Below are 10,682 nucleotides of genomic sequence, written 5' to 3'. Positions count from 1 at the left end.
ACTAAGGATGACAACCAACGAAATACAAAAAAGACACAGTGAACAATGAGAGAAGCTTATCATATCTTGTATCTAATAACAAATGTGAATCAGGTACAAAACAAACACATGACTTGGTTTAGTGGCTGATGGTAGGCTATTGAACTATTGAATTGGCTAAACGTTGAAGCTTTAAAATCAGCTTAAGTGAAGTATTTCACATATGCCTGCCATCTTAAACTTATACATTCAAAACCCACAAAAACAGAATATACCTTATTTTTCAGACAACAAGCCGCTACTTTTTTCCTACGTTTTGAACCTCGCGTCTTAAACAACGAAGAGGCTATTTTATGAATTTTTCCTGGGTTTTTCCCGGTTTCACAAACTTTAAGCCAAAAAACTGAGCAACATAACATTAGACCAATGAAATTTCCGAACGGAAACGAAAAAATGCACCTCACCTGTGTTCTGAGCTGCACGGCTTAGGGGGAAAAAAAGTTTTTTTTAAACGCACGACGATGCCAAAAGATAAACTCTTGAGAGAAATAGTTGTAAAAGGAAGGAGGAAGACAGTGAACAATGCCTTTCTTGGTAGGCTACTGTTTAGATACAAACCGTTGTACGCGTTGAATCTGGGTGAAGGCAGAGCTCGCTAACTCCAGTTGCAACAGAAATCATATAAGCACAGACAGGTTTCCAAAACGCGTGCTTTTTTATTTATTTTTTTTGGCAACAGCGTTACGGGTTAGTCAAAGAAACTTAGAAATAAGCATTAGAAAATAGTAAGGCCATAATCCTCGTCTTGAACACACGCAGTAATACCGGAAAAATGCTGTGCCGGTCTTTTCCCAAAATACCGATACGCTCCTAAAGGAAGCACAACATATTTCACCCGTTACACCGTGTGTAACGTGTCTTTCGTTAAAGCCTGTGTAAAGTACATTAGTGTAGACACCTGCGGCTTATAGACAGGTGCGGCTTATTTATGTTAAAAATAAAAATAATTGTAAAATTCAGTGGGTGCGGCTTATATATGGGTGCGTTTTATAGTCCGGAAATTACTAATAACTAAACTGTAAGCTTTTTAAAAAATGCATTCAAACAAATGCCACTTTGAAATTGTGTTAAAAAAAAATTAACGTGTAGCATTTATGGTTCAATCCTGAGCCCAGATCACTACCTGTGTGGTGTTCATATTTGATCAGCTTCCTCCAGCCTCCAGAAAAAAAACATGCTGGTCTGTCGATTGCCTACTCAAACTTCCCCAAGGTGTGAATGAGTATATGCGTTTATGCCCTCTGATCCAGGATGTATTTCTTCCTCACAAACACAATGTGGACCCTCATCACCCTTAACCCTGACCAGTAAACTAAGAAATTAATAAATTAAAAAACTAACTCTAATTGTAGCACACACACACACACACGCACACACGCACACACGCACAGACACGCACATACACACATTATATATATTTAATTGTAAATAAAAAAAGAAATGCAATAATTTACAAATCTCATAAACTTATATTTAATTCACAATAGAATATAGATAACATATCAAGTGTTGAAAGTGAGACATTTTGAAATGTCATGCCAAATATTGGCTCATGCTGGATTTCATGAGAGCTACACATTCCAAAAAATTTGGGACAGGTACCAATAAAAGCCGAAAAAGTTCAATGTACATATAAGGAACAGCTGGAGGACCAATTTGCAACTTATTAGGTCAATTGGCAACATGATTGGGTATAAAAAGAGAATCTCAGAGTGGCAGTGTCTCTTAGACGTCAAGATGGGTAGAGGATTTCTCAGAAAAAAATTGCAACAAGTTTGAAGTTATCATCATCTACAGTGCACAATATCATCCAAAGATTCAGAGAATATGTTACAATCTCTGTAAAAAAAAAAACAGAAGAGAAATCCATATCTAATCAATATTTGGTGTGATTGCACATTTTGTCCACTTGCACAAAGTCAGAAATTTTGTAGCATCAGAGTCAGGTCATCAATTCAATATGTAGGTTGAAACACAGTCATTAACTGAAACAAAAAAACAGTTGTGTAGGAGGCTTAAAACTGGGATGCAGTGGCCAGCCAAGGGAACTTAAAACAGTTGATGAAAAACACATCATGCTTACTTCCATTTGACATTAAAAGACGTCCAGCCGTGCCATCAGCAAAAAACTGGTGGAACTAAGTGGGACCTAGGTACACCCATCTACTGTCCACAAAAGTCTTGCCAGAGGTGGTTTTCAAGGAACAATTGTGGTCAAAAAGCCATACCTCTATCATGGAAACAAGGCTAATAAACTCAGCTATGCCTGAAGTCAAAATCCTAAATATTTGGCTGGGTGAGTGTCTGCAGGCATGAGTGAAGCATGGGGAGGTTTCCTGCAAGTTTGGGGCTGCAATTCTGTAATTAGAGCTGGAAATTTGGTCAGGATTAATAGCGTCTTCAATGCTGAGAAATACAGACATACTGTATATTTATCCATCATGCAATTCCATCAGAAAGGGAGTCTGATTTCCTTCAAATGTATTCTGCAGCAGGACAATGACCCCAAACATGCAGCCTATGTAATTAAGAACTATCTTTATTATAAAGAAGAACAAAGTGTCCTGGAAGTAATGGTTTGGCCCCCGCATGGCCCTGGTTATATAAAATCTGTCTGAGATTACGAAAGGATTTGGGGCAGCCTACATCCACAGAAGATCTGTGGTTAGTTCTCCAAGATTTTGGAACAACATACCTGCCATTTTGTTAATTCTATTTTTGAAAGCATTCTAACTTTACAGCATTTTATCACACCTGCTTAAAACTGGCACAGTACTGTATATATATTAGACTTCCATAATACATATAAATAAAACTAACAAAAAATATAGATTAACTAAACATAATTAAACTGCTTGTTACAGTAGTGGAGGGGTTTTGCTCTATTTTGATTTACGGATTATGACTATTTGTGCACTTTTTACACTTGGGGATATGCTTGGATAGACAGACTGTACTGTAATACACAACAAACATAAATATCTCCAAAAACATTTTGAAAGAACCAAAGAACATGTGTAACTGCTTGTTGTTTGGATGCAACTGAATAAGAGAACGAAGAGGATTTATATTCCTCAAATTTGTTGCTACATAAATGGCGAAAAATAACTCTTCGTATCGTGCCTTTAATTGATTTAGGATGATCTCCCAACAGCCTTGAAAATCAAGATAAATGCATTCAAAACAAACAGTAGGATTACAATGATGGTTGTCTTCAAAATTTGATTTAAACTTGGGATTGATTCAAAATAATATTATCCTCCCATTTAGAGAATACTTGTTGTGATTGATTAGATAATATTAGTATTTAAGCTATATTACCTCAGGGTCTGCACATTTTTTCTCTGTGCCCACTTCTGTGTTCTTTTCAGGTTGTCCAGGGTCTTCACACCTGTTAAAAACATACCTTTAAATGTAATGGCTACACTCCATTGTCCCTAGGTGACAATGTGTGTATGTGTGTGTGTCTGTGTGTCTGTTTGTGTCTGTGTGTGTCTGTGAGTTAGATATGTGGACAGGTATGATAAGTGCATCAGACAGCCCATGGAGCTGCTATCATTGCCTTTTTTTCAACAATGATATAAATCAGATTTAACTCTGTTTTCTTATACAACTGCATAACTATATATTGTTATTTTATAGTTTTAATGTATTCTGCATTATAAATGGTAAAAAAAAAAAAGTGTCTGGATGCATTTATATAGAGGGTCCTTAAAGGCACTACATTAAATGACCTTGAAAAACAATCCTTTACCCAGTTGATAGTGTTCTTGGCCATAAAGTGATTGCTCATGTTGGAGATGGAGAGTCAGCCCATGTGTGTCATGAGCCACTCGCCTGCATTGGTTGGAGGCTGGTGGTCGACACACTGATTTATAACCAATGAGACAACAGTGATGTGTCGCTACAAGGCTGAGAATTAGCAAGTTGTACTTACAGGTTGTACTGAGAGTTTTGTACATGTTAATTTGCTTCTTGCTATTAAGGGCACATTCTATAAAATGGTCAAACAACATAATTCCAAGAATAACAAGGTGCAAAAAATGTAAATGTAGATGCATGTTCTGAAAATTTAATACAATGATCTATCTAATAATTTTCAAACAAAGCTATTTTTTTTTACTATTAATTAAAAAAAAAAAAAATTCAAATTGTATTGTTTATAAATAAAAATCCCTCAGACTGGGTGGATGGATGTATAACATTGACTTTTAGTTAATTTATTCTGAGTACACAGTGGATTTGTCCTCCTTCAGCACCTGCCACTAGGGTACAGTTTTGGTATTTTAATGTTGAAAAGATTGTATCCAACATGCATTTGTATGCTGGAGGGTGTGAGCCTTTCTTTTTCATTTACTGGTGAATATAGGAGTCCTTTGTTTATTAAGAAGGTGCAGAGAATATAAAAAAAAATTTTTATAGGACTTTTTTCAGTGATTTAATTTGAATTCAGCAGCACTTTTTAAACAAAAGCGGCTCTGATTTAGGTCTCACCAGGGAAGCCTGAGACGTCTAACATTTAAAGGCTACCTTTATGGCTCCGAGGCACAGGACAGCCCTGACAGCTAAGAAATCAATTCTAAACACCTTGACCTTTCATGTTAATCAGACCAAAACAGTAGAAGGCCCATAGGAGCTTTTGTGACAGCAAGGGCATGCAAAACCTCCTAGACCAGGATATTCACCATGATAGTCACAGACAAAAAAAAAATACAGATAAAATAAGGCCAATTGTACTTGTATTTTGGCTCAGGGCATCACATTTTGCAGGAATTCTGGAAACAATTCATACTTCATCCAAGACCAGCTAAAACACATACATTTCTGACACTCATTTGTGTAAATGCAAATAATTTTAGCATTTGGCCTCATGCCGCTTTTTAAAATCTGCTAAACCACCAGTTACTGACTCTGAGTCATTTCTCAGTCATTAATCAAATCCTGAGCTCTGCTGAGACAGGCTGCTTTCTCGAGTGAGGCGAGCTGAAGAGAAGAGACGCTCCTTGCCTCTTTATAGAAGCAGTGCCTTGTACATTACAAAAGCTTTCCATTATATCTAATCAGGTTGGACCAGTGTTTCTCTGTTTTAAGTCAGTTATAATTTTGGAGTTATTACATAAGTGTTGCATGTATGAGGTTATACTTCATGCTGAGAAAGTAGGAAAAAAGTAGATTTTTCTTGTTACAATTCAATTTGATCTACCTTATTCATATAACCAGAGTGTGAATATAAACTTTTAAATATATTTAAATAATATTTGAATATATATCAATATCCTGGTCCTGTCTACCTACTGACATGTCTTTTAGCTGTGGGAGGAAACTGGAAAACAATGACACAAAAAGAACTGCAAACAGACAGAACCCCAAGCTCACATTGTTAGATTATTTTAACTTTAGTAACACATAACTCATAACCCTGAGGTACTTTCAGGTATCAGGCATTTAAAGCCAAATAATTCTACAGATATCTCATGAAAAATCATCCAATGTGTACTCTCTATTCCAGCACGTTTGAAACTCAGTGCATTATACAAGAAAACTATTTTGGGAATACTTCTGAAAAATATGCTAATATTTTGACACTGATTTGAGCAGTGTTTTTCCTTCTTGGGTGTTACAGAAAATTGATTGACAGGGCTATTCATGTCTTGAAAAAAGTGTGTTTGCTTGCCTCTTGTAGCCACGACAGCTTACATTACAGTATTACAGCTCCTGGAACAGGTTTGTGCCTTTTGACTGAAATATATGTGATAGTTGAGCTATGAGCACTTTTAAGCTATGCATTGTTAATAACTATACTCTGCTTTGATAACAATCAATTAATCTATTTTAAAAGATGTGTTTTTGAGTACAACTGTCATAATAGTAGTCTATTTTTATTCTGTAAAAACAAATATTTATTATTATTATTATTATTATTATTATTTGTTTGTTTATTTAGTGCAGTAATAGTAGTAGTATTAACAACAGTATTCAAATATTATTATTATTATTATTATTATTATTATTATTATTATTATTATTATTATTATTATTATTATTATTATCAGTAGTAGTAGCAGTAGTAGTACACACATCCTTCACTTAAGTAGAAGTACAGGTACTCATGTTTTAAAATACTCGGGGAAAGTTGAAGTACTGACTTTTTACTCTTTTTACACTTTTTTACTCAAGTTAAAGTAATGAAGTTTGGGCTCTGATATGTACTTAAGTAAAAAGCAGCCATTACTACTACCTGTTTTAGCATCAAACTGGTTACTGGACGTCACATCATATTAATATTAGGGCTGTCAATCAATTAAAATATTTCATCGTGATTATTGCATGATTTTCACGAGTTAACTCAATATTAATCGAAACTTAATAGTACATTTGTATCTGTTCTAATTGTACCTTAAATTAATACTTTTAAAGTTTTTATTACTCTAATCAACATGGGCATGGACAAATATGGATGCAAATGTATATTTATTATTAGTGAAACCATACTTAATATAGAGCATGAAGACAAAATATTACTTCAAATGTTTTAAAGTAATTATGGTGTTTTAAATTACGTAAATCCATCAGGTTGTTGTTTTTGTGAATTACGAATTGATTTATTTCAAATTTTATATTTATTATGTCTGTGAGGCAAGTAGTCACTGAGATTTAGGTTGTTAAATGAATGTGTCTGTGAAAAGAGATGACAGAGGCGGCAGAGACCAAGTGTTTCTGTATTTTACAAAAGCACAGCGGTTTGTTGTTATTATGAGTGTATACAAACAAAAGAAGACTCTTTAAAAAATTTTTATGATATATTGTTCTTATCTGTATAATAAAAAATACAGATTAAGTTTGTTTCAGCATTATGAGGAAAACATTCCACAAAAGGCGCCTGTGTGTTTGTCAACCCAAGAGGGTTAATTATGTGCATCATGATGGATTTTAGTGCTGATTTATATGGAAGCCCATTTCCGCCTCTGAATAATACAAAAAAAGTTTATTGCGACTTTTAATCTCGCAATTCTGAATTTTTTTCTCAGAATTGTGAGATATAAGCTCGCAATAACCTTTTTTTATTATTGTGAGAAAAAAAGTCTAAACTTGCAATTGCAAAAAAAAAGGCTGAATTGCAAAAATTGCGAGTTATATAGTCAGAATATATATATATTTGTTTATTCAGCTTGCACAATTTTTCATGCCATAACCTTATAACCTTCTACTTGTTATTCCTTTACAATAGTCCTGCACATTTTTTTCTCAATGCAATACCCTTAGAACCATTTACCAGAATTAGAATTCTTTAGAATTAGAATTTTTTTTTCATTCATAACTCATTTGCAATACTTTCTGTCAAAGCACCATACAAAACCAAGAGATGGGATTCTTACAGAATATGGGAGTTACTCTTGTATTGTAAACAGAGCTTTGTATGCCTTTTCCCAACGACAACATTTGGCCATATTAACTATTTGGCATGATACTCCTTTAGGATTTGTGTATGTTTGAACAAATATGGAAGCCTATTATGTGCTTTGACAAAAAGTTTAGCAAATGAATTATAAACTCGCAATTCTGTCTTTTTTTTCACAATTTTGAGAATTGTGAGTTTGTATCACGCAACTCTGAGAAAAAAGTCTAAATTGTAGGATAAAAAGTATTTTTTTTATTATTCAGTGACAGAATGAGCTTCCACAGATTTGTGACTTGGCACATCAATAAAACACATGTTTACTCATTAAAATTAAATTTTTTATTTATCTTATATTTATATCAGTGGTGGGTGGTCAGGGAGAGCAAAGCCTTCTCTGCTGGCCTAAACACTATCAGAAGCACTGACCTACATTTACAACCTTAATTCTATTATTTGTTTCATAAAATTGTGTAAATTTATTCCCAACAGTTTATTATTTTCATTTCGTAGCATTTCTCTTGGCTGCACTGCTTCAAGTACGTGTATGTGGATATTAGATGTTTTGTCCAATCAGATTTCAGCCTCTATGTGCTGCCATGTAGTTCTAGGCCCAGGGAGTTCAAAGTCAGTATTGCTGGCCTTTTTACCTTAGTCTCTATAAGCAATGAATCTGTTTCTTTAACTAATCAGATTTCAAATTCGCCTCACAGGGCCAGCTAGCTGAGCCAGAATAGCAACAGCCTTTTACCATCCTCTGATTGGTTGGTCAGAGGAAAACTGTTACAGCCAATTTCGATTGGCAAAATAGGTCTGTAGCTATTTTTTTTATTTATCTGAGTAAAGAAAGGACTACATCAATAAACGTGTCTCAGGCTAAAGGTTTAAATTTCACCTCTTTTATATATATTTATATAAAAAAATGGTCAAACAGAAATGCTCGCCTTAATATAATTAATGTTGTTGAAATTAATTTGTGATAACGCGTTATTAATATATAATTTTGTTACTTAATAAATGTATCCATGCTAAACATACATCCACTATATAGAATATAAGCAGAGAAAAGATGAGGATCAGGAATGTCTCTGTTTACATCTGTGGTGTGTGAGAGACAGGAAATGAGTGGTAGATTGGAAACGTCATGCAATGAGACAAAATATTAACATTTAACCTAATAGATTAGAACTAAAGTAGCGAGCCTTTTTTGAAAATGTAAGAAGTAGAAAGTACAGATTTTTGTGTAAAAATGTAAAAAGTAAAAGTAAAAAATTGTCCGAAAAATAAATAGTGAAGTAAAGTACTGATACCAGAAAAAATCTACTAAGGTACAGTAAGTATTTGTACTTTGTTACTTCCTACCTCTGGTACTCATAGACATAGTTGTAGAATAAACGGTATTATTAGCAGTAGTAGTAGCAATAATGGCAGTAGTAGCACCAATAGCAGCAGCAGCAGCAGCAGCAGTAGTAGTTTTAGCAGTAGTAGCAGCAGTAGCAGTAGTGTCAGGTATAGTAGTATCAATAACAGTAGTAGTAGTAGTATATAGATATGAAGCCAAAATAAATAAAATATATTTAAATCTGAAATCAACCAACAGACTTTTTGGATATTTCACTTTGCTTCCAGTAATGACAAGCACAATACACTATAAGGTTTTTAGCACAAGGTATAGGTTCCTTTATTGCAAGTCAAAGATTTTATACCACTGCATTCCCTGTTAGAATTCTGAGGGTGTTGCTGTGAACTGGAGACTTTATTAATGTATTTCAGTAAGTTGTCCAGAGTAAATAACCATAGATGAAGTGAAATGTTTGAGCAAATTATTCATGGGTTATTCCAAATAGAACCAAGAAGAGTTGTGTGATTTAACACAATAAGCAAGTACAAGTTTTATTTTAATATTATTAACAAATCACAGTGGCCTAAGGTTAGAAAAGGGTTATCCCCTAACTGAAAAAGTCTTTATGTAGCTATTTTCAGAGTGAATAATAGAGTCTTAACGTATTTATCATCAATTTGGCATATTACAGAAACATAAATAAGTGGCGCTGTCTTCTAATGAGATCATTCATCCTGTGTGTTTTGTCTTTGTGGTGTGCCTCAGTGTTGGAGAAGACATCATTCCACATCACTGGGAAACAAATATCTGTCTCAGCTGGAGATTAAGAGGAAGGGGAAACAATACATCATCTCAACATCATCTAGTCAGGAATGTGTATCACATATTTTATGTTCGGGTTTTTCTTCACATGCCCATTTAGATTCAGATAAGATTATGCTCTGAATGACATGTTTAGTACGAATATGGTTTCCATATTCTATGGATAAAAATAATAATGGGGACTTACCAATAAAATAAAAATACAATGCATGGAAATTCGTTGACATGGATTTTTATAGTTGACACATTGATTATTTAACTACCTTGAAAAAGTGTACAGGCCTCTCTCTATGCTTGTTGTAGAATATAATACTGCTGAAACTGATGGGGGCAGCAACACTGCTGCTTCTGTTATTTTATTGCACCATGTCAAATTGTGTGTGGGACTAAAAACATTCGAAAAACTGTGTACTGTGTACAACTGTGTATAGTGAAAATGTTCCTCATTCTCTACACATATTGTGCCTTACATACATCTGCACTATTTTATTTATGTGTATCTATATATACCTTACTGTACATTCAGCCTAATATTTTACATTCATGTATGTATACTGTATATAGTGGACTTGTTTATTCAGCCTGCACATTTTTTTTAAAGCCATAACCTTATAACCAGTGTTGTGCTCGTTACTAAAAAATAGTAACTAGTTACAGTTACTCGTTACTTCATTCAAAAAGTAACTCCGTTACTTTGTTGATTACTTACACCAAAAAGTAATGCGTTACTGTTAAAAGTAACTTTTGTGTTACTTTTTTTAAAAAAAACCTTCTTTATTGTTCCCATTAATGCCCTTTTATACGTTATGATCTATACAAACACAAAACTGACTTAAACACAGTCATTTTTAAACACTATTTTATTAAAGTCAGACCAGCACAAACTGAATATATCACAAGGATTTCTGAAATAAATAACAAAACAAGCTAAATAATATATTCACAATCAAAAACTGAAATGGCTTCTGCTGTTGTGTTGAGCTCTTAAAAATGTTCCTTTCACAGCTGAAGTATGAAAACTATCAACAATGTAGAACAGAACACCGGGTTAGCTTCTAGCTACTAGCTCCTCAGGCATGGAGG

Source organism: Silurus aristotelis (assembly GCF_946808225.1).
Source record: "Silurus aristotelis genome assembly, chromosome: 14".
NCBI classification, from domain to species: domain Eukaryota; kingdom Metazoa; phylum Chordata; class Actinopteri; order Siluriformes; family Siluridae; genus Silurus; species Silurus aristotelis.
Note: the sequence above shows the minus strand (reverse complement) of the source record.